Consider the following 19386-nt stretch of genomic DNA (forward strand, 5'->3'; position numbering starts at 1 on the left):
TTTTTAACAATACAAAAAAATTATGTTGTTACATGTCAACAAGTAGAAAAAATGGGAATTTAAGTTATTTAATTGAATTTCTCGAAAACCGTTGCTCCTAGCGACACCAATAAAGTATAACTTTTTTAACTAGAAAAAATAGGGGAACAAATTTTATGAGGACAAAATGACATACGCCGTGGCACAAAAAAGTTTAAATGGTTTAAATGACTCCTAATTGTCGATTGTGGCACCCTCTAGAAGATACACCGAAATCGTCGATAAATTTGAATTGATCATCTCCAAAAACCCCTATATAAGAAATTTCGTAAAATTAGCACGAACTGTTCCAGAGATATTAAAGAAAATTTGATTTCATTTTTCAACTTTGGCACCCTGTATCTTAGTTATTATCAACTTTTGGTATAACATAAATTTAGCTATATTGCATTGTTTTTATGTCATAAATCCATCGTTGCTCTGTGTCCCATTACTTAAGACTCACCCTGTATATACAGTGAAATCCCTCTTAAGCGGACACTGACGGTGCCAGAAATTTTGTCCGCTCAAGAGAAGTGTCCGTTCAAAGGGAAAAAAGTTCAGGCATAACGGATTTTTTTTATCATATAAAATGATCAAGAAAATATGCACATATGTATTGAAATGAAGGATTTTTTTACTTAAAGAAAAATCAAACATATATACACATTAAAAAAAAATTAAGATAAAAATTCATCTAACGTAGTTTGACGGATTTTTCTTTTCAAAAAGGCTTCTTGATAGTGTATTTCTAAATTTGACAACATTTTTAAGGCTTTGGTGTCTCCTTGGTGTAAAGAAAAGACTCTCAGTGCCTTTACCGATTTAATTGCTTCATTGTAGGTGTTAATACTGCATTCTATTTCTGCTGCACTTTCTTGGTCATCATCGGACTCATCTGACTCACTTTTTTCAACATCCATGTTTTTTAAAATTGAATCTGAAACAAATTCCTCTTGCATTTCTTCCACAAATAAATTTTGATCCATGATAAAAAATTCTTCAAAGCTCTCTTGCGTTACTCCTAAAGGCACCTTTTTCTTATAAATCTCCGCTAGCAGGGATAGAGGGAGTTTTTCTTCCGGATCGTACTGTTCTTCTAACTTTGGGTTTTCAATGTGAAATGCGTTTTTAAAACAATTTTTTATAGTAACGCTAGTTACTTCACTCCATGCTCTATTTGCATAGAATATTGCATCCAATAAAGTTATTATTTTTACTAAATCCTGTGCAGAATTTGCATCATCGATGTTTACCAAAAAGTGTTTCAATAATAAAGTCCTGTAATTAAATTTGAAATTCTTGATAATTCCTTGGTCCAGCGGTTGGCACACGCTTGTGCAATTTGGGGGAAGAAAACATAGTTTTATATTTTTGAGATTGATTTCTTTGGGATGCGAACAAGCGTTGTCCAAAAATAATAGTATTTGTCGTTTTTGAGCACCCATTTGTCAGTCAAAGTCTCTTAGCCATTCAGTCATTATGTCAACGGTCATCCAAGCCTTTTTGTTAAATTTCCACATCACTGGAAGTTTGTTTAAGTCAATATTTTTAAATGCTCTCGGCCTAGCAGCTTTTCCAATTATCAAGAGTGGTTCTTTTTCACCATTCATATTGGCACAATGTAAAATAGTAATTCTATCTTTGGACAATTTTCCACCAAACCATCTTTCTTTTTTTAGAGCTAAGGTTTTATTTGGCAAAGCTCTAAAGAAAAGCCCTGTTTCGTCGACATTGTAGATGTTTCTTGGTGGGTACTTCTCTATTAAAGAGGGTAATTTTTCTAAAAAAGTTTTCACATCCTCAGGATTCACTGAAGCAGACTCCCCTGAGATTGTTTTAAAAGCTATATTGTGACGAGTTCTAAATCTATTAAGCCAACCGGTAGAAGCACTAAAATTTTTGTTTCCTAGCGTTTCTGAAATTTCCTTTGCTTTTGCTTGTACCAATGGACCTTAGTAGAAATAATAACGATTAAGGAAATTAACGAATTGAAAGAATTTGGAATTTGTACATACCTGTTAATGGGATTCCTTTATTCCGAGACTCTACAAACCACTTGTAACATAACTGATCAATTTTTAGACCCTGCGACTTTAAAAAACTTCTTTTTTCGTCGACGTTAGTATTGGAATACCATTTCTTCATAAGATTTTCTCTATTTTTTATAATTTCTGCTACCTGTATTTTGCCTATTTTAAAACGTACTACTAATTGCCGAACACTTAACTTTTCTTGTTCGCGTACTTCAAGAACTTTAATTTTTTGTTGTAGTGATAAAAATTGCTTTTGTACTTTTGGCCCCATATTTAGAAATATGAAACGATGAACAACTCTTGAAATGAACTACATATTAGACTGCTCTATTAGACGCCTTATTGTACATTTTGTATTAAATCAAGGGTTGCTAAATTCTCATTAACGTTTCAAATCATAAATCAGTGCCTTTTGAATAGACGCCGACACTGATGCCGACAATACATCAAAGGTACCGCCAAAGGGCCGAACCGTTATATAAATGAAATTTACCGACATTTTTTTAAGAAATTTACCTATCTTTAAATGCCGGTTTAATTTTTATTCGTCCGGTCAAGAGAGATTTTTTTTCTCGAAGTTCTAAAAACGACTGTCCGTGTCCGGACAAGAGAGTGTCCGCTCAAGAGGGAATCGCAGCAATGCTTTTCTAATGGAAAGTATTTGGGACCAGGACAAAGTGTCCGTTCAAGAGGGGTGTCCGCTTAAGAGAGGTGTCCGTTATGAGAGATTTCACTGTATATATATATTTTTTTAATAAGTTTGTTCGAATCTTAAACTTAACTGACGGGTAAGAATCAATTCCCAGACACTATTCAAATATAAATGATATTAGCAGATATTCAAATATATACCTGTTTCTCTCTGTTCCCATAAGAAAACATGCCATTGGCAAGCGACTTCTTCCACTATCGAGCCATGGAATCTTTTTCAGTTCCTTCAAGTTGAAACCATAGTTTCCCATCATTCGACCGTTTTACGTGACTTTTGCGATAAAATGATAGAGTTTTGATCATATTGTTCCTAAAAAAATATAGTATTAGATTTCATTAACTATCCACGGTGATGTTGAGATACATATGAGACTGATCTTCTAACTATCCAGACAACAAATAATTTCAAATTGCAAGTGAATCCAACTTTCAAGATGAAATTGATGTAGTCGTTTGTGAAAAGGCTGCTTCATAATGGTGCCCCAGATAAATTTTGATTGTGTAAAAAAAAAGAAACATTTTTTACTAATTCTTATACTCTGTGAACACGTACTAGAGAGTAGGTAGTAGAAGTGGAGCATTGTTGAAAATTCCTTTTTAACGATGAGTTTCTTTTCGTTCTTACTGCCTGAATCGTCCAAATTCCGTAGACGTTCTCTCTATCCACTGGAATAATTTCTTTCTTATTATTTTCTGCTCGATTTAAAATGGCTTAATATTTTTAATTCAACCGTAAATTATTATGTAACTTTCCAGTTTCAATTAATGAAAACAAAGGAAGAACTCTCATGTTTCTGATTACTGACCACGACTGTCATCGAACTATTTTATGAAATCTCTAACAATATATCTTTCAAATAATATCTATATACTCCAAAGAAGACTTTTAACCAGTCAGCTTTCGAATAAATCTCATGAAATCTCAAACAATCTTCAAAATCTCAACGAAACCTTTTCTAAATTGTCAACTTTTGAATGAATGTTATAAAATTTGAATCACACAACAAACAATATATCTTCCAAACCATATAAATCCCAAAGAAAACTCTTCTAAACAGTCAACTTTCAAATTAATCTTATGAAATCTCAAACAAAACATCTTCCAAACTATATGTATTAACATATAATTGGTTTTATAATTAAATTGAATATTTAGAGGAAATTTCTAATTAAATCTGGAAAACAATCCTATGTCGACACATGTATGAACCTTTAGAATTTTGTATTATTACAGGATCCTCAAGTGAATTATTATAATGAAGATTACAATTACAAATCCAAAAAAAATATTAACTATTTTATAAATTGAAGAAATATCAAATGTTCAATAATTCATATTACAAAGTGTTAACTAAACTCACTTGCCCTGTGTTGACGATTACCCAACTTTTCCATTTACATACCTAGGTTGCTGTTTCCCCAGGAATTAAAAATTATTAATTATTATATACTATTTGATTTAAATGATATTTACTTGGAAATGAAAGTTATTATTACTTATTTTTTACTTCCTAATTCAAATACCTATGCTATAATAGTAATAATGATTCTATTAATTTTAAGTAAATGATTCATTAGATACCAGTTTTTTTAGTCAAATGCATAACTAAACAAAAAACAATAATTCCAAGTGAAGTCTAGCTGGGTGAGAATTAATTCCCAGAAATTATTCAAATGTAATTTACACTAACAAATATTCAAATATATACCTGTCCTCTATCAGTTCCCATTAGAAAACCTTCCTCCAGCAGGCAGCTTCTTGCACTATCGAGTGATGGAATCTTTTCCATCTTATTCAAATTGGAACCACAATTTCCCGTTTTTCAGAAGTATGATGTGATTTTTGTGCAAAAACGAGAGTCAGCTTTGATCATACTTTTCTTTAAAAAAATGTGGTATTAGATTTCATTAATTAAACACCGGGATATTGAGATATGTGTATGAGACCAATCTTCAAAGTATCCACACAACGAACAATTTCAAGTTGGAAGTGAATCCCACCTCCAAGATGAAATTGAAGTGGTGGTTTATGAAAAAGCTGCTTAGCAAATGGTACTCGAGATCAATTCTGATTGTGGTAAAAATAAAGAAAAATGTATTACTAGTTCCTGTACTCTGTGAGTACCTACTAAAGTAGATACTAAAAGTGGAGAGTTGTTGGCAACTCCTTTTCAGCGATGGGTTTCTTATCTCTTGGGTTGTGTTAGTTCCGTAAACGTTTTCTCCATCGACTGGAATAACTTCTTTCTTAACTGTTGCTGTTCAATTTGAAATGACATAATATTTTTATTTCAAACGTAAACTATTTAGCAAATTTTCAGTTTAAATTAACAAAAACCAAGGAAAAACCCTCATGGCTATGATTGATAACCTCGAATGTCATTGTTGTCATCCACGATGCACAGGCGGGAAGAAGAAGAAATCTACAGACACTTGCGACGCTGGTGCACAGATGACGCCACGCATAAAAAAATAATAAGTCGGAAGTATTCGTTGTTTCTTTCAATGACAAAACATATACACGAATTAATTCCCAATTTTACTGAAATTTCACGATAAATCGAAGCCTCGCTTAAGCCACTCAAAGTAAAAGTCTCTCAAAACTGCTACTCCATTGATGGATGAATTATATGCACCGACGCTCGTCACTGAGCTATCGTTAGCATAAAACTTTTTTGTACTCATACTAATTATCAATAAAGAGAACGAATTTCGACACACCGAAGAAACGCTTTCTAAACAGTGATAGTTCAACCTAATTTCCACTTCCAATCTTCCAAAAGGTATAAATCCCAAAGAAAACACTTCAAAACAGTCAACTTTCTAAAAATCTTATGAAATCTTAAACAATACACGTTCCAAAATATATACAGTGCATGACATGAAAAAGAGAATACCCCGTAAAAATAGTTTTTTTTAAATATTTTTTGTTATGCATGTTTGTATATGAGAACACAAAAAACAATCAAAATTCAGCCAATATCGACAATATCATTTATTGGTGTATATAGTGCTTAGAAAGTGCTTTTAAATTAATCAAATATGCCTAGACGCAGAATACAGCGAAATTTTCATCAATTGAGCGAATTTGAGAGAAGTCGAATTGTGGGTCTACGTGAGACTGGTCGGTCATTTAGGAAAATCGCCATAAGATTGTATCGTATTGTACACACTATTGTAAGATATTGCCAGGCATGATTTCAACAAGAGTAAACAGGCAGAAGGAGGGGTACTGGGCGATCCGGAAATACTAGAAAATTCCAAGATCGCAGTCTTCGAATTATGGCCCTAAGAGATAGGTTCATCTCCTCGAGGACGCTGGCGAATCAGTAATTTACTGAGTATGAAAGGTCCATTGAGATTCGAACTATTTATCACAGGATCAGAAGTTTTGAATTAATTTCCTACCGTTCCCATCTTGTGTTACCTCTGACCTTAAATCATCGTTAAAATCGAATGTAGTGGGGAGAAAACGGATACATTAAAATCGGGAATGGGATAATATCATGTTTGGTAACGAATTCAGATTCTGTTTGGGTATACATGATGGTGGGGCAAGAGTAAGAAGACGGAGTGAAAGACCGAATCCTCAGTTTACAATATAGAGGCATGTCCATCAGACTGTTGTGGTAATGGTTTGGAGTGATATTGCATAAGATCACTTTTACTTTTCATTTAAAGCAGTATGACAACCCAACGATACATCCAAGAAGTCCTGCAACCTCATCTCGTGACTCGTTTTTTTTTTAACAATTAAATTTGTTCTGTTTTTTTTAATGAAGTATTTGTTTTAGCGTTAGAAACGTCCATACCAAAAATTGGTTGTTTTTTGTGTTCTCATATACAAACATGCATAACAAAAATTATTTTTAAAAAACTATTTTTACGGGGTATTCTCTTTTTCATGTCATGCACTATACAGTGGATCACAAAAATATTTGGACAGCAAATCTAATTAATTATACTTACCGTTTTAAATGGATATTTGAAAGACTTAGACAAAAAATATTCAATAATGAATTTCTAAGAAATTTTTCTTACCACAAAGTGATCTTAATTTTCAAATAAAGCCATCGAAATCGAAAGAAAATTATCGCATATTTTTAATCTCACAAAAATATTCGGACGCTGTTTACCTGCTTGCAAGGCAACAGTTTTTTTACTATTATCTAACACATTTTTATATCATGAATTACTTTCGTACACATCCATATAGTATGCTATCGAAGTGCAATTTATTATCATCTGAAAAATGGGTCGTATCGCAAATAAGAAGAACATTAGTTTCGAAATTAGACAGTTAGTGATTTTCAATTATGAAAAAGGTTATTCATACCAAAAAATAGGTGCTATGGTAAATTTAAGTAAAAGCTCGGTAGGAGACATAATATCGAAGTTTAAAAATGAAGATCGAATTATGCCATTGAAGCAATCAGGCCGTCCACGAATTCTTAACGAACAAGATTACCGACTTATTATGCGCAAAGTGAGAGAAAATCCTAAAATTAGTGCCCCTAAGTTGCAAATGGAAATGGAAAAATTTCATGAAAAAAAAGTGTCAGCGGAGACCATTTGAAGATGTATTCGTGATCATGGTTTCCATGGTCGTGTAGCCTTAACCAGGAAAAAGCCCTGGTTAAGTAAGAAAAATCAAAAAGTTCGATTTGAATTTGCCACTGAAGACATTTCTAAGGATGAGGACTTCTGAAACAACGTTATTTTTTACGATGAATCTAAATTTAATATTTTTGGATCGGATGTTAGGCAAATGGTCTGGAGAAAAGCAAATACTGAGCTAAATAACAACAATTTATGTCCCACGATTAAACACGGAGGAGGTTCTGTAATGGTTTGGGGATGTATATGATCGCAAGGTGTGGGCGAATTAGTTTTTATTGAGGGAATAATGGATAAGATATGTTACCTTAACTTATTAAAGCAAAATCTTAAAAAAAGTGCTGAAAAAATGGGATTACTGAATCGGTTTAAATTTTATCAAGATAATGATCCTAAGCACAGTGCTCGAATAGTGAAAGAATGGTTGTTGTATAATTGTCCAAATGTGATAAAAACACAACCGCAATCCCCGGATCTCAACCCTATTGAGAATGCGTGGCATCAATAATTAGACGTTCAAATTCGACAACATCAGATTACAAATAAAGAAACATTAAAAAGAGTATTAACTGGAGAATGGCTTAAATTTATACACAATTTATAAAAAAATTAATTTTTTCCATGCCACGCCGATTGCTGTGTTCGGAACCAAAAAGGAGGTCATACGAAATATTAATTTTTAGAATAATTGCAACTATTACCGTTTTTTGTCATGTTTAAATCGGCGTCCGAATATTTTTGTGATCTGATAAAAATGTTATTTAAACAGATTTGTTATTATTTCTCTTATTGTATATGTTTTTTTGTTTATGAATTTATTAAATATTAGTATGTAAGATTGAATCTATTTATTGGCAATTAAATTTTTCTTCCCCGTTCAGTACACAGTCTATTAAATCCTATAATAAATGAATTCTAGTAGGTGTCCGAATATTTTTGCGATCCACTGTATATATTTTGGAACGTGTATTGTTTAAGATTTCATAAGATTTTTAGAAAGTTGACTGTTTTGAAGTGTTTTCTTTGGGATTTATACCTTTTGGAAGATTGGAAGTGGAAATTAGGTTGAACTATCACTGTTTAGAAAGCGTTTCTTCGGTGTGTCGAAATTCGTTCTCTTTATTGATAATTAGTATGAGTACAAAAAAGTTTTATGCTAACGATAGCTCAGTGACGAGCGTCGGTGCATATAATTCATCCATCAATGGAGTAGCAGTTTTGAGAGACTTTTACTTTGAGTGGCTTAAGCGAGGCTTCGATTTATCGTGAAATTTCAGTAAAATTGGGAATTAATTCGTGTATATGTTTTGTCATTGAAAGAAACAACGAATACTTCCGACTTATTATTTTTTTATGCGTGGCGTCATCTGTGCACCAGCGTCGCAAGTGTCTGTAGATTTCTTCTTCTTCCCGCCTGTGCATCGTGGATGACAACAATGACATTCGAGGTTATCAATCATAGCCATGAGGGTTTTTCCTTGGTTTTTGTTAATTTAAACTGAAAATTTGCTAAATAGTTTACGTTTGAAATAAAAATATTATGTCATTTCAAATTGAACAGCAACAGTTAAGAAAGAAGTTATTCCAGTCGATGGAGAAAACGTTTACGGAACTAACACAACCCAAGAGATAAGAAACCCATCGCTGAAAAGGAGTTGCCAACAACTCTCCACTTTTAGTATCTACTTTAGTAGGTACTCACAGAGTACAGGAACTAGTAATACATTTTTCTTTATTTTTACCACAATCAGAATTGATCTCGAGTACCATTTGCTAAGCAGCTTTTTCATAAACCACCACTTCAATTTCATCTTGGAGGTGGGATTCACTTCCAACTTGAAATTGTTCGTTGTGTGGATACTTTGAAGATTGGTCTCATACACATATCTCAATATCCCGGTGTTTAATTAATGAAATCTAATACCACATTTTTTTAAAGAAAAGTATGATCAAAGCTGACTCTCGTTTTTGCACAAAAATCACATCATACTTCTGAAAAACGGGAAATTGTGGTTCCAATTTGAATAAGATGGAAAAGATTCCATCACTCGATAGTGCAAGAAGCTGCCTGCTGGAGGAAGGTTTTCTAATGGGAACTGATAGAGGACAGGTATATATTTGAATATTTGTTAGTGTAAATTACATTTGAATAATTTCTGGGAATTAATTCTCACCCAGCTAGACTTCACTTGGAATTATTGTTTTTTGTTTAGTTATGCATTTGACTAAAAAAACTGGTATCTAATGAATCATTTACTTAAAATTAATAGAATCATTATTACTATTATAGCATAGGTATTTGAATTAGGAAGTAAAAAATAAGTAATAATAACTTTCATTTCCAAGTAAATATCATTTAAATCAAATAGTATATAATAATTAATAATTTTTAATTCCTGGGGAAACAGCAACCTAGGTATGTAAATGGAAAAGTTGGGTAATCGTCAACACAGGGCAAGTGAGTTTAGTTAACACTTTGTAATATGAATTATTGAACATTTGATATTTCTTCAATTTATAAAATAGTTAATATTTTTTTTGGATTTGTAATTGTAATCTTCATTATAATAATTCACTTGAGGATCCTGTAATAATACAAAATTCTAAAGGTTCATACATGTGTCGACATAGGATTGTTTTCCAGATTTAATTAGAAATTTCCTCTAAATATTCAATTTAATTATAAAACCAATTATATGTTAATACATATAGTTTGGAAGATGTTTTGTTTGAGATTTCATAAGATTAATTTGAAAGTTGACTGTTTAGAAGAGTTTTCTTTGGGATTTATATGGTTTGGAAGATATATTGTTTGTTGTGTGATTCAAATTTTATAACATTCATTCAAAAGTTGACAATTTAGAAAAGGTTTCGTTGAGATTTTGAAGATTGTTTGAGATTTCATGAGATTTATTCGAAAGCTGACTGGTTAAAAGTCTTCTTTGGAGTATATAGATATTATTTGAAAGATATATTGTTAGAGATTTCATAAAATAGTTCGATGACAGTCGTGGTCAGTAATCAGAAACATGAGAGTTCTTCCTTTGTTTTCATTAATTGAAACTGGAAAGTTACATAATAATTTACGGTTGAATTAAAAATATTAAGCCATTTTAAATCGAGCAGAAAATAATAAGAAAGAAATTATTCCAGTGGATAGAGAGAACGTCTACGGAATTTGGACGATTCAGGCAGTAAGAACGAAAAGAAACTCATCGTTAAAAAGGAATTTTCAACAATGCTCCACTTCTACTACCTACTCTCTAGTACGTGTTCACAGAGTATAAGAATTAGTAAAAAATGTTTCTTTTTTTTTACACAATCAAAATTTATCTGGGGCACCATTATGAAGCAGCCTTTTCACAAACGACTACATCAATTTCATCTTGAAAGTTGGATTCACTTGCAATTTGAAATTATTTGTTGTCTGGATAGTTAGAAGATCAGTCTCATATGTATCTCAACATCACCGTGGATAGTTAATGAAATCTAATACTATATTTTTTTAGGAACAATATGATCAAAACTCTATCATTTTATCGCAAAAGTCACGTAAAACGGTCGAATGATGGGAAACTATGGTTTCAACTTGAAGGAACTGAAAAAGATTCCATGGCTCGATAGTGGAAGAAGTCGCTTGCCAATGGCATGTTTTCTTATGGGAACAGAGAGAAACAGGTATATATTTGAATATCTGCTAATATCATTTATATTTGAATAGTGTCTGGGAATTGATTCTTACCCGTCAGTTAAGTTTAAGATTCGAACAAACTTATTAAAAAAATATATATATACAGTGAAATCTCTCATAACGGACACCTCTCTTAAGCGGACACCCCTCTTGAACGGACACTTTGTCCTGGTCCCAAATACTTTCCATTAGAAAAGCATTGCTGCGATTCCCTCTTGAGCGGACACTCTCTTGTCCGGACACGGACAGTCGTTTTTAGAACTTCGAGAAAAAAAATCTCTCTTGACCGGACGAATAAAAATTAAACCGGCATTTAAAGATAGGTAAATTTCTTAAAAAAATGTCGGTAAATTTCATTTATATAACGGTTCGGCCCTTTGGCGGTACCTTTGATGTATTGTCGGCATCAGTGTCGGCGTCTATTCAAAAGGCACTGATTTATGATTTGAAACGTTAATGAGAATTTAGCAACCCTTGATTTAATACAAAATGTACAATAAGGCGTCTAATAGAGCAGTCTAATATGTAGTTCATTTCAAGAGTTGTTCATCGTTTCATATTTCTAAATATGGGGCCAAAAGTACAAAAGCAATTTTTATCACTACAACAAAAAATTAAAGTTCTTGAAGTACGCGAACAAGAAAAGTTAAGTGTTCGGCAATTAGTAGTACGTTTTAAAATAGGCAAAATACAGGTAGCAGAAATTATAAAAAATAGAGAAAATCTTATGAAGAAATGGTATTCCAATACTAACGTCGACGAAAAAAGAAGTTTTTTAAAGTCGCAGGGTCTAAAAATTGATCAGTTATGTTACAAGTGGTTTGTAGAGTCTCGGAATAAAGGAATCCCATTAACAGGTATGTACAAATTCCAAATTCTTTCAATTCGTTAATTTCCTTAATCGTTATTATTTCTACTAAGGTCCATTGGTACAAGCAAAAGCAAAGGAAATTTCAGAAACGCTAGGAAACAAAAATTTTAGTGCTTCTACCGGTTGGCTTAATAGATTTAGAACTCGTCACAATATAGCTTTTAAAACAATCTCAGGGGAGTCTGCTTCAGTGAATCCTGAGGATGTGAAAACTTTTTTAGAAAAATTACCCTCTTTAATAGAGAAGTACCCACCAAGAAACATCTACAATGTCGACGAAACAGGGCTTTTCTTTAGAGCTTTGCCAAATAAAACCTTAGCTCTAAAAAAAGAAAGATGGTTTGGTGGAAAATTGTCCAAAGATAGAATTACTATTTTACATTGTGCCAATATGAATGGTGAAAAAGAACCACTCTTGATAATTGGAAAAGCTGCTAGGCCGAGAGCATTTAAAAATATTGACTTAAACAAACTTCCAGTGATGTGGAAATTTAACAAAAAGGCTTGGATGACCGTTGACATAATGACTGAATGGCTAAGAGACTTTGACTGACAAATGGGTGCTCAAAAACGACAAATACTATTATTTTTGGACAACGCTTGTTCGCATCCCAAAGAAATCAATCTCAAAAATATAAAACTATGTTTTCTTCCCCCAAATTGCACAAGCGTGTGCCAACCGCTGGACCAAGGAATTATCAAGAATTTCAAATTTAATTACAGGACTTTATTATTGAAACACTTTTTGGTAAACATCGATGATGCAAATTCTGCACAGGATTTAGTAAAAATAATAACTTTATTGGATGCAATATTCTATGCAAATAGAGCATGGAGTGAAGTAACTAGCGTTACTATAAAAAATTGTTTTAAAAACGCATTTCACATTGAAAACCCAAAGTTAGAAGAACAGTACGATCCGGAAGAAAAACTCCCTCTATCCCTGCTAGCGGAGATTTATAAGAAAAAGGTGCCTTTAGGAGTAACGCAAGAGAGCTTTGAAGAATTTTTTATCATGGATCAAAATTTATTTGTGGAAGAAATGCAAGAGGAATTTGTTTCAGATTCAATTTTAAAAAACATGGATGTTGAAAAAAGTGAGTCAGATGAGTCCGATGATGACCAAGAAAGTGCAGCAGAAATAGAATGCAGTATTAACACCTACAATGAAGCAATTAAATCGGTAAAGGCACTGAGAGTCTTTTCTTTACACCAAGGAGACACCAAAGCCTTAAAAATGTTGTCAAATTTAGAAATACACTATCAAGAAGCCTTTTTGAAAAGAAAAATCCGTCAAACTACGTTAGATGAATTTTTATCTTAATTTTTTTTTAATGTGTATATATGTTTGATTTTTCTTTAAGTAAAAAAATCCTTCATTTCAATACATATGTGCATATTTTCTTGATCATTTTATATGATAAAAAAAATCCGTTATGCCTGAACTTTTTTCCCTTTGAACGGACACTTCTCTTGAGCGGACAAAATTTCTGGCACCGTCAGTGTCCGCTTAAGAGGGATTTCACTGTATATACAGGGTGAGTCTTAAGTAATGGGACACAGAGCAACGATGGATTTATGACATAAAAACAATGCAATATAGCTAAATTTATGTTATACCAAAAGTTGATAATAACTAAGATACAGGGTGCCAAAGTTGAAAAATGAAATCAAATTTTCTTTAATATCTCTGGAACAGTTCGTGCTAATTTTACGAAATTTCTTATATAGGGGTTTTTGGAGATGATCAATTCAAATTTATCGACGATTTCGGTGTATCTTCTAGAGGGTGCCACAATCGACAATTAGGAGTCATTTAAACCATTTAAACTTTTTTGTGCCACGGCGTATGTCATTTTGTCCTCATAAAATTTGTTCCCCTATTTTTTCTAGTTAAAAAAGTTATACTTTATTGGTGTCGCTAGGAGCAACGGTTTTCGAGAAATTCAATTAAATAACTTAAATTCCCATTTTTTCTACTTGTTGACATGTAACAACATAATTTTTTTGTATTGTTAAAAAAGCACAAAGATTATATGACAACAATTTAATACCGTAGTTGGTCTTCTATTGATATATTTATTTAAGCTCCAAACGAATATTTTAACAATAACTAAAAAAATTAAAAATTAAACATATCTCCCTGTGACAATAAATGTTCGACGTGTCCACCATTTACTTGGATACATTTTGCAATTCTTTTACAGAACTCTGTACTTAGAGTTCCTCCAAAATTAACTAGGGAACCTTCTTGATGATGTGCCTCTGAATTTAAGGCAAGTAATGTTTTTTTGCAAGATGGCGCACCCGCACATTTTTCCTGTCCAGTGAAGGATTTCTTAAGTACACGTTTTGCCAATCGTTGTATAGGACGTGGATTTGAAATACCCTGGCCCCCACGGAGTCCCGACTTCAATCCTATGGACTTTTGTGTATGGGGTTACATGAAATCTTCCGTTTACCAAAATACAATAAATACACCTGAAAAATTATGAAACAAAATTCAAAATGCAGCTACATTATTTCGAAATGAACAATTGCTATTTAAAATAAAGAGGTCGTTCTGTAAAAGAATTGCAAAATGTATCCAAGTAAATGGTGGACACGTCGAACATTTATTGTCACAGGGAGATATGTTTAATTTTTAATTTTTTTAGTTATTGTTAAAATATTCGTTTGGAGCTTAAATAAATATATCAATAGAAGACCAACTACGGTATTAAATTGTTGTCATATAATCTTTGTGCTTTTTTAACAATACAAAAAAATTATGTTGTTACATGTCAACAAGTAGAAAAAATGGGAATTTAAGTTATTTAATTGAATTTCTCGAAAACCGTTGCTCCTAGCGACACCAATAAGGTATAACTTTTTTAACTAGAAAAAATAGGGGAACAAATTTTATGAGGACAAAATGACATACGCCGTGGCACAAAAAAGTTTAAATGGTTTAAATGACTCCTAATTGTCGATTGTGGCACCCTCTAGAAGATACACCGAAATCGTCGATAAATTTGAATTGATCATCTCCAAAAACCCCTATATAAGAAATTTCGTAAAATTAGCACGAACTGTTCCAGAGATATTAAAGAAAATTTGATTTCATTTTTCAACTTTGGCACCCTGTATCTTAGTTATTATCAACTTTTGGTATAACATAAATTTAGCTATATTGCATTGTTTTTATGTCATAAATCCATCGTTGCTCTGTGTCCCATTACTTAAGACTCACCCTGTATATACATTTATTATTACAGTTTACACTCATTTTGAGCAACATCATTACTAGACTAAGGTAAAAATCGGAATCCCTTTTTTCTTTGTTTCAACTAATTTATACAGGGTGCGCCAACTAAAACGAAACAGAGCTGTTTTCTCGGTTAATAAAAAAGTTATGCAAAAATGCTCGGACACGTCAACTTTAGTGTGGAGGGGGAAGATCTTTTATTAGATATTTACGGTGGTTGCCTTCATCCCCTGGGCAGGGGATGAACCACCTCTGAAATTTTAAATGGGAAGGGGGGTCGAGTTATACATCAAATTAAAGGTTTTTTGACGGGCTTTATGGTGATATCAAAATTTCTTACTTTCGAACAACCACTGATGAGTAAAACGATTATTTCTTTATGAACCACACTTAAAGCTAAAATCATGGATTTTGTTAGGTAATAATAATGGGTTTTATGAATTAAAAAAAAATTAAATATAATCAAATTAACATTTTTTCTTTTTCTCTATTAAAGTTAGATGCCATTTAGTCATTTTTGATAAATAATTCAAAATGAACAAAGTTTAATGTTTTTTGCTATACTAAAAATAAAATCCTTATCAACAAGTTTTTGCCTGGAAGTATCGAAAACATCGAAAATTAAACCCATTTGGTTTGTGACTCTCAGGTGACCTGGTAATTCATCGTCTGTGTTAATCGTTAAAAATGGTTTATTCAACTGCAGAGAGAGTTGAGATTATTGAATTATTTTTTGTAAATGGAAAATGTGCGAACCAAGCAGTTAATGTTTTCAACCAACGTTATGGGGACAAGCATGTAAGCCGAAAGTATGTGTTGAATTTAGTAGCGAAGTTTAGAGAAACTGGTTCAATTCTTAACGTAAAAACGAATTGTAGACACCCGGTCAGAAATGAGGCGGTGGAGGTAGGAGTTTTAGGACATATGGTTTTAGAACCAATAACCAGTACAAGACAGTTGGCGACTTCCACTGGAATAAGCGCAACCAGCATTTGTAGAATTTTAAAATCACACAAATTTCACCCTTACAAAATTAAACTTGTCCAAGAATTAAACGAAGACGATTTTGACCGCCGACTACATTTTTGCGAACTCATAAGCCAACGAGCCACTGAAAATCATAATTTTATTTTCAATATTTGCTTTTCGGATGAAGCAAGTTTTTCTTTAAATGGCATTGTTAATCGTCATAATTGTAGATATTGGTCAGATATTAACCCACATATCTTCCACGAAGCGCATACACAACATCCTCAAAAACTAAACGTTTGGGCGGGTATTTTTGGGGATCACATTATCGGACCATATTTTATTCCCGGAAATCTGACTGACGAGACTTATCTTCAGTTGCTGGAAGACTTCGCTTATCCCCAATTAGTAGATCTTGTGGAAAATAATCCGGATTATTCAGAAAATTTATTGACATTCCAACAAGATGGTGCACCACCGCACTATGCTTTAGCCGTTCGGCAATTTCTAAATGAAAATTTTCCTAGTCATTGGATTGGTAGAAGGGATCCAATTGAATGGCCTGCAAGGTCTCCAGATTTGACTCCATTAGATTTCTTCTTTTGGGGTCATCTCAAGTCGAAAGTGTACTCCACTCCTCCAGGGACTTTGGAAATTTTGCGAGAACGTATTGTTAATGAATGCCGCTAAATAACCCCCGAAATACTCCAGAAGGTACGACAGAGATTCGAAGAAAATTTATTTCACTGTCAGGAAGTTAACGGACAGCATTTTAAACAATTGATTTAAGTGATTTTATGCGTTATGTATTTGTAGTATTCATAAAGAAATAATCGTTTTACTCATCAGTGGTTGTTCGAAAGTAAGAAATTTTGATATCACCATAAAGCCCGTCAAAAAACCTTTAATTTGATGTATAACTCGACCCCCCTTCCCATTTAAAATTTCAGAGGTGGTTCATCCCCTGCCCAGGGGGTGAAGGCAACCACCGTAAATATCTAATAAAAGATCTTCCCCCTCCACACTAAAGTTGACGTGTCCGAGCATTTTTGCATAACTTTTTTATTAACCGAGAAAACAGCTCTGTTTCGTTTTAGTTGGCGCACCCTGTATAAAAAATATGCTTGTTATGCATAAGGGTTCTAAAATCTACGATTTCCTATGTAACGTCGCAGTAAAGAGTAATATTTCCTCTAATTGCAAGTTCTAGACAATAGTAAACACTACGCAGTCAAACCCTTTCTCATCTTTCGTAAATATGGCAATAGTTACCATATAACTCCTCCATCTTTAAGAGGCAAACTTAATGGAATGGGTTTGACTGTTAACATCTTTTAATTTTAATTCACTATTTTCCTCTTTTTTAACTTTTCTTTTTCTTTTTGAAAGTCCTCTGCATCTTATTAATAAAATACTAATTATTATGATTATTATAAATATCCACAAGGTTGCATTTGACCAAAGTAATGTTTCATACTGGCTATTTTCCAATGCTGGTGGTAGGTACTCGATAATGTTCTTCAAGTAATTGTATTCTTGTAGACCCAATCAAGTTGATTGTTAGAGATGATCACATATTTTGGATGTAGTCCATTTGAACTTTCGGTAGAATAAATGCAATTTCTCTACTTAATTGAAATTTGTTAACAAGTATCTTTTCTTCTATGATAAGTTCACAATCAATTGAAAATTCAATCAAAGTAGGCGCGCTAGTTTTCGTATAATGGTCTGATGGGCACCTTGACAACATTTGTATAGTTTCTGAAGGAATCACTAATAGTTTATTGTTTGTAACTTGTTCTGTTAGCGTTTTCTGTGATGATAGAAATGTCTTTTGGCACCTTTCTAGTGGACAGTTTGTAAATAGATTAACGACACATTCATCGACAGGTTCTTCATTTTCTTTGCAGAAGAAGATTTCTCCAATTTCTGGACAGATATGTTTTTCGAATTGTAACTTTCCATTGTTTTGTACCACAAAGGGAAATTTTAAGAGAAGTATGGATTTACTTTGGATAACTGAATGTATGCGATAAAAGTTACAATTTTCGGTTTTTAGGATTGGGATATGTATTGCAAAAATTATTTTACTTTTAACAAAAAAGACTTGGGTTCCTAATAATTGATAATATTCTACAGGGTTATTTAATTTAGGTATTTTATCATTTTCGTAAATTTTATAGAGTTCTAAAAGCAATTCATTAATTTGAGAGATAGATATTATAGTGTTATGGATTGAATTTAAATTTGCAAAAATAATAGCATCTTTTAAGTTATCTAAAAATGTAATTAAACTTTGACAATCCAGATTAATTTGAGTTAAAATGTTTTGAATACTTAAATATTGGTCTTGATTTCGAATTAATTTATTTACAGTACCTTGGATCAATTCTATACTCTTTTTTAGTTTTTCTTGATTTTTTGAAATTATTATCATTGTGTTATTCAAAAGATTTATAATATTCCTGGATAGTGTCATTTGTCCATTTATATGTTTTACTAAGTTTATTTGATTTGTTTGCAATTTTTTAATAGTTTTATAATAATATTTGCCATCTTCATAGTCTAAATTTTCAAATATCCTTTTTTTACAATGATCGATTACGTTTACTAAATCTCTTCTCTTGTCCAAAGATTGGAATTAGGATAAATATCTACTAATTTTTGTTCAGTTGTATTTATGAGAAATTCTGTTCTAGAAAGTAAATTTTCTATAAATCAATGATTAAATATTAGATTTGTTGCGTTCTCTTTAACGATATCGTTTCTAATTGAAGCATATGATTCCTTTATATTAGTTAATTGGTTAATTAATGATTCCACATCTACATAATATAAAACCGTATGTTTCGTATAAATTATCCGCGCTGATCCTAATCTAATTAGTAGTAAGGGATTTTTGATGGAAATAAATTTGGTTTCTTCATTGAAGGCTGATCATCGGCACTATTGTCACGATTTTTGGGTTCATCCTGAAAAATTTCAATTGTTTTACTTGTAGGTCTTTTAATTGAATTTTTATGATATTCTGCATTGGTTGTTTTTACTTTTATCATTGATCGATCTTTTAAGTTATAATTTTTAAATTTTGGTAAGGTTTTGTTACGATTTTTTATTTTTACATAGATTGGTTTGTTTAACGGTTAAGATACGGGATCTTCACGTTTTTCATTCCTTTTTAAAATTATTTGTTCTTTTAAAAGTTGATTCTTTTGGGCTATTTTTT

The 19386-nt window shown here is 32.3% G+C and overlaps 2 long non-coding RNA genes across 3 annotated transcripts in view; one reads left to right on the forward strand and one right to left on the reverse strand.

Moving 5' to 3' along the window:
• Positions 1-1157: 1157 nt before the first annotated feature.
• LOC136350087 (uncharacterized) lies at positions 1158-5125 on the reverse strand. Its single transcript, XR_010734069.1, has 4 exons — positions 4868-5125; positions 4475-4645; positions 2037-3075; positions 1158-1972 (listed from the first exon to the last, which is right to left on the reverse strand). It is a non-coding gene; the product is annotated as an uncharacterized lncRNA (long non-coding RNA).
• A 3716-nt stretch (positions 5126-8841) lies between these two features.
• LOC136350084 (uncharacterized) overlaps positions 8842-19386 on the forward strand; it is a 37666-nt gene continuing 27121 nt past the window's right edge. The window contains exons 1-4 of one of the 2 annotated variants that reach the window (XR_010734063.1): positions 8842-9099; positions 9322-9492; positions 10536-10648; positions 10892-11060. This is a non-coding gene — a long non-coding RNA (uncharacterized lncRNA). The remainder of the gene's footprint in view (positions 9100-9321; positions 9493-10535; positions 10649-10891; positions 11061-19386) is intronic. The other variant, XR_010734062.1, reaches the window with a different exon arrangement.

This window comes from Euwallacea fornicatus, unplaced genomic scaffold (genome assembly GCF_040115645.1).
Source record: "Euwallacea fornicatus isolate EFF26 unplaced genomic scaffold, ASM4011564v1 scaffold_109, whole genome shotgun sequence".
NCBI classification, from domain to species: Eukaryota; Metazoa; Arthropoda; class Insecta; order Coleoptera; family Curculionidae; genus Euwallacea; species Euwallacea fornicatus.